Source organism: Leucopleurus acutus (genome assembly GCF_964270905.1).
Source record: "Leucopleurus acutus genome assembly, chromosome: 1".
In the NCBI taxonomy this organism is placed as follows: Eukaryota; Metazoa; Chordata; class Mammalia; order Artiodactyla; family Delphinidae; genus Leucopleurus; species Leucopleurus acutus.
The window spans coordinates 34453701-34460365 of NC_139142.1; the positions used below are offsets into that span (position 1 = coordinate 34453701).

The window sequence follows — 6665 nt, forward strand, 5'->3', positions numbered from 1 at the left end:
TCCATGCAGCATTTATAATCACTAAGAAGACTATATATGATGTTCACTCAAGATTGCCATCATCAAAGACATATTTAAATACTAATGGCAATGTCTATGATGTACAAGGCCTTCAAAGGGACAAAAAAGTACAAATGGATTCCTTTCTACTGAGCAAACCAGGGATCTTTGTTATACAGCAGTAATCTTTTTCTTATGGCATGGCCATCTTAAATGAAGCTGTTCATACCAATGGAATGACTTTTTCCCACTTCAAATGCATCCTTTTTAACCTTCCAATTCTTAATATACAATGTTTCACCTTGGCTTGAAAATCCATTTTTTAAATTAGAAGTAAATGAAGATTGAGAGAATCAAAAAAAAAAAAAAAAAAGAAGTAAATGAAGAAAAGATGCTTTCAGGTGACAGAGTATAATAGAAACAAGATGTTCATGCAGGTTCTTCTTGATTGAATTCAAAACCTCAAGAGAAAAGTTTATTCTTCAAAACAATCGATAAAAGAGTTCTCCAAACTACTTAAAGTGTAAATCATTATTCATTCCTTAGATACAGAAAATCTCACGGGAGAGACCTGGTCTGCCTTATTAATATTACTGCCTCTATTTCCCGTTGTATTTGAAGCTTGAATTTCTTATATTTCTACTTCCTGGATCTTTCTGAACACAAACCATCAAAGACAATGAATAACTTTCCTAGGAAGCTTAAAAAGCAAAGGTGATAGTAATTTATTCAGGTTAAATAGCTAGGGCCTTTGGTAATTCAAAGAATGTGTGGTTCAGATATACAAAGCATTTAGTCTTTCATATAAACCTCAAATTAAGAGAAATCAGGTCCAAATCTCTAGGGAAACTGTGGCAATAGTAGCATTTGTAGGCTCAGGTCTACAGGGCATTTTGTATATCTGAAAATAATTTCTTATATTGTTTTCAATTTAATAGCCTTTTTCTACTTGATTATTCTGTTTTTCTACTTGTTTTTTCAAGATAATGAATAATATATCTGACAAAACCTAAAAACCGTGGCTAAGGGGATTGTGTTATTAGGATACTAACAGATAATACAATCAATTTAATAAAATAAAAATTAAAATCCATGAGCATATACTAATAAAGTAATGATTAAATAAAATTCTTCATTATAGCAGAATATCAACTGATAAATGAAAAGAAGGAATTAGAAAGTCACTACTTGGCAACTATCATAGTAATAATTGGTTCATGCAAAAATCATCAATGGATACTAAAACTAGAAGCTGAAAAACCTCAAGAAAAACAACATATTTATATAGTCTCAACATATATCCCCACAAGATTCTTATTAACCACAATAGTAATTTTACAGTGGAGAAATCTGACAGACACCACTTTAACCAAATGATCAAAGTTAATACCACTAGTAATGGGACAAAATGACATTATGAAATTCCTAATATAATGTACTAAGAAGGACACAAAATCACATATGAGGTATTACTGTCAAAAATCCATAACCTGAACCAAGTCATCAGGAAACATCAGAAAAGTCTAAATTTGAGGGATAGCCTACAAAATAACTCTCCTATACTCTTTGAAAATGTGAAGGTCATGAAAGACAAAGAAAAACTGAAGAATTGTTCCAGATAAAAGAGCCTAAAGACACATGATATCTAAAAGTTATGCATGATTCTGGATTGGATCCCAGATCAGAAGAAGAGAATGTTTTTTCCTTTTGGCTATAAAGAACATTATTAGAAAAATTGGCAAAATGTAATTTGAATAAGATTACATAATAGCATTATGGCAAGGTTCATTTCCTGATTTTGATAATTGTACTGTGGTTAGTTAAGAATATATATATATTTTTCTTTTGTTCCTTTTTTTTTTTTTAAAAAAAGGACGTATACATTTGAAGTATTAAGGGGTAAAAGGCATCATGTCTGCAATTTACTCATAAGCAGTTCAGGAAAAGAAGTATATTAATATGTAGAGAGAAATGATAAAGCAAATGTGGCAAAATGCTAACACTTGGGGGAATTTTGGTGAAAGATATACAGGAACTGTTTGTACCATTCTTGTAGCTTTTCCGAAGTTTTAAATCACTTCAAAATAAAAAAAATTAAAGAAGCTTTTTTCAACAGTCCCTTCTTTATGAAGCAATGCATGACCATTCTATTTTTTTCTGCACTGAGGCACTAGGAAATACTTTATCACAGGATTCTCATTGCATATTGTATTTACTACATATCTTACAGTAATTATACTTTTTTATATACATGTCTGTTTTCTTAACTAGATTAACAGCTCTTTGAGAAAGGAAAACATGTTTTAAGTCAAGGCCCAACAATACTGTGCACACAGCGGTCACAAAGAAAATTTTTGATGAATGAGTTTCTAAATGCTTGATTTTAATCAGTCTAGAATACATAGATTGCCAAAGAAGATGGGCTGTAGAGATATATACATACTCTATTCTATATATATAGATCATATATGGTATTCTAGAGTTTGAAATACAGTTTCAAACCCTATACTGGTCATTAATTTCAATGTTCTTTTTATTAGAACGGCCCCCCTTTTAAAGACAACTGCAGACATTTGTTAACAATGAAGTGAAAACTAGGTATTCCTCTTTTCTCTACCTTTTTATTAAAAAGTAGTGAGTCACTGTAGTAGGGAAAAGAAAAAGGAGAGTAAAAAATATGATAATTATCACTTTTAGCTAAGGTCAACTAATCAGGGAAATGGAAAATTAGCTTTGTTCAATGCATGTACTACTTAGCTTGAAGATTAAATGATAACACTGTAAGCAACACTGTAAATAAATCCTTATAGGTTCTTTTTGAGATCAAGAAGTTTATCTACAGAAAAATTATAAGTCCAAAAGGAGGAAAAAGTAATTCATTTCCCATGGTCAGGTATGAACTGTCTTGGCAGCTGTCTTCCTTTGGCTTTTATTTTAAATTTGTCACATCATGTAAGTTAAATATAGAAAAATAAAAGTAAATAGGTAAAACAACTGACAGAACAGTGTAAAAACAGATGAAGTGAAAAAAATGGTATTAGAAGATATAATGATTAAAGAGAACAGTTAAAGTAACACTAAAAAAGGATAAAATTATTTAAAAAAACTTTAAGTGTAGGAATCAAGTGCCAATATTCCTAACAAAGGAAGCAAAGCCTTTTGAGTTGAGGTGGCTTCAGATGATCAACAGTAGTTTTTTCATGACTGTGTTTATAGGGCTGGATTTCACAACGAGGTATTCTTAAGGATGAGGGCTCTTGAGGAAGCTCTCAAATCGGGATCCCTGGGTTCTTGCCCTTACTAGCAGTGCTAGTGCTTTATATACATTAAGAATTGTGGGTACTGGTTATAGCCATTATGGCAAAAGACCAGCTTTCAGACACAATCTTCCCCTTTTCTGCCCCCATCTTTCTTCAGATCTTTCTCTTTGCTTACACTATTGGTAATTACCTTTTGCTTCGCTGTTATGCTGGTTCAGGAATACAAACCTCAGAGCTTGGTTTATATTTCCTTGGTTCATTCCTGTCCTACTATCTGATTTCTGGTTTGGTGCACTTTGGGTCTCTGAACTCTAGCTGCCTTTGTTAGGCTGCTAGGACCCCCCTTTTAATCTTCAGTAGTCAAAAAAGCTGACTGAGAATTCTCTTATTCCCTAAAGAGGCTGTCAAGATGCAGTTTCAGACATACATATATATCACGGTCTTTAGGCAAGTAGTAGACGGTAATTTGTGGCTGAGAAAGGAAATCTTAGAACAGGTGATCATAGAGAATGAAGCAAATGTGAAGACTGAGTTAGTGTCATTGGTGAAAACAAATCTAGTTTTTAAGGTATTTTGCACAATATGTAGATAAAAACTATGTGGTTTACTCTATATTTATTGGGCACTTGATATGATCTAGGTCTTTCCATAGGCCTAAAAAGTAGGGTTAATTCACTACTAATTCTGCTGATATAAATGCCGTACATTAAAAAAAAAGTATGAATCATAGTATGATTGTAACTGTAGAAATAAAGTACAATCCAAGGTATATACTGGAAGAAAATAATTATATGTGTTAGTAGTTATGTTTAAGTAGTAGGATGAAAGTGATTTTTTTCCCTACTTTTATTATTCAGATTCTTTTTTTAAAAAATTTTATTTATTTATTTATGTTTGGCTGTGTTGGGTCTTCGTTTCTGTGCGTGGGCTTTCTCTAGTTGCAGCGAATGGGGGCCACTCTTCATCGTGGTGCGCAGGCCTCTCAGTGTCGCAGCCTCTCCTGTTGTGGAGCACAAGCTCCAGACGCGCAGGCTCAGTAGTTGTGGCTCACGGGCCTAGTTGCTCCGCTGCATGCGGGATCTTCCCAGACCAGGGCTCGAACCTGTGTTCCCTGCATTGGCAGGCAGACTCTCAACCACTGCGCCACCAGGGAAGCCCTTATTATTCAGATTGTTGACTGATTCTACAATACTCAAAAATATTTAATAAATGCTTTTTAATTTGAAATTATTATTTTCTTAGCCAAACCTAGTCAATATCTTCCAAACTCATGGTCCAAATTCTAGGGTTATAGGGAAATTTTTCAACAGCATCTGATTTAATTGCACTTTTAACTATTAAAAGTTTCCTACTGTTCTAAGGATAAAGTTCAGGCTGCCTAGAGTAATGTGTTATGCCTTGCATGATCTGTTCTTTCTCTTCAATTTCATCTCTCTTTGCTCTTACACATACCCTTCTTCTAGCTATAGCAAACAATAATTTCTAGTACACAGCATGATTTTGTCATACATCTGTATCAACTCTCCTTCTTGCAGTCCAACTAGCAAATACTTGCTTATATTTTAAGACTATGAAGATAAGGTATGGATTATATCAATATATGGTATTCTAATTCTTATGTTGCTCAAGCTAGAAATTGGGGGTCATTCTTGACTTCCTTAACTTCCACATCCAGTTTCTAATCCTGTCATTGTGATTCCTTAATATTTCAAAAATCCTGCTTTATTTTTCTATTACTATTGCTTCAGCTTTCATTCAAGCTCTCATCAGATTCCTGGTTCTGATCTCACCCTGACTCAATTCATTCTCCACATAGTAGCAGACATTATTTCAAAAGCTCAAACTTGATCTTGTCATTTCCATGTTTAAATTCTTTTATTGGTCTTTACAATAAGGTCCAAACCCATTAGGATGTCTGTCTGCAAAAATTATATGGCCAATTGGAGGTCATCATCTGGTAACTTCTTCAGCCTCTTTTTTCCCTCATTCCCTTCTTTCTCCTCCTCAAACCATACCTCCTCCTCTATCTGCATGTCAAACTGCCTGGACCATGGTAACCTCTCCATAAATGTTAAACACTTGCGTTAATATTATTTTTTATAGAGCCATCGACTGAGATAAATAGCCTTAAATTCAGGTAGTGAGAACAGTTTGAATAAGGCCGCTCCATCTGTTCCTTCTCATCACTGTCACTCTTCTCTACCCTGCTCTGTGCCTTCAAGGAGCTAGTGTTTATGAATAGGACCAATGGTCTCCCTGTCCCTGTGGCTTCTGCTTGAGTTCAGCCAATGGGAAGTATTGGCAGGAGAGTGGTGAGCAGGAGAAGAGTACAGAACTAAGGTATTTCTTCCCCTTGGCCTCCTGTTAGTGGGAGCTGAGACCAGAACAGTAACTAAAACCAGACTGTGGAGGCCTCTGAATGCTAGGCTTTGAACTTTATCATGTAAGCCGATGGAAAACCATTTACATAACTTTATCATGTTAGCCAATATTTTAACGTTTTTAAGCATGGGTGTGATGCCCATAAAGATTTCTTGTAGAAAACAAATTCTACCACAGAGAGGTTAAAAGATTAGCTCAAAGTCAAATGTCTTAATAGACAGTAGGTCAAGATGAAAAGACCAAATCTCGAGCTTTTGTCTGGTGTGCTTCCTCCTATCTTACATTAGGGGAACTTTCTTTGTCAACTTCATTTACTAAATATAAATTGAATACTCTCTCTATATAAGGCTGTTTATTAAGCATTAGGGAGTGATGTTAAGGTAAATTAGATGGGATTCCAGTTTCCATAATCTCATGGAACACACAAATCAGGCTGTGTTTTAAGTAAAACAAAACAAAACAAAAAAAACCCTGTAAATATTTATGTTTTAATGTAAAAGCAAAATACTATGTATGATAACACAGAAAAGGGAATAACTAATTCTGATGGAATAATCTGCAAAACTTCATAGAGGTGGTAACAATTGCTTTGATCTTTAAACAGTAAGAAAAAGGAAGGAACATTTGAAACAGAATGAGCAAAAAAAGAGAGAGAATTCTCATTTTAGAGAATGAGAAACTGCATAATGAGGTTAGAGGTTGGATGGAGAGGATGAAATATAAGACATAAACTGGTCAATTCAGTTAGGACAAATTTTGAAGATGCTTATAGTACTGTGGAAAATAGAGAACTATTCAAGACTTTTTATAGTGAAGTGATACATAAAAATGTAATTCTTGACTAATGGTAGATTGTAAGGAAGAGAGACTATAGACAGGGAGAGCAGTTAGTATGCTACTGCAATCCTAAAGCTAAAAGACAATGAAGGCCAGAATACAACAGAAATTGGATAAAGGATATTTAGAAGAGCCATAACAAAGGGTTCTATGAGTGATTGTGCTTTGGGAAGGAGAAGGTAAATA

The 6665-nt window shown here is 34.1% G+C and overlaps 1 protein-coding gene across 5 annotated transcripts in view; it reads right to left on the reverse strand.

Annotated features, from left to right (window-relative positions):
* The window catches only part of GPHN (gephyrin), a 618453-nt gene that overhangs the window by 135230 nt on the left and 476558 nt on the right, over positions 1-6665 (reverse strand). The window lies entirely within an intron of this gene.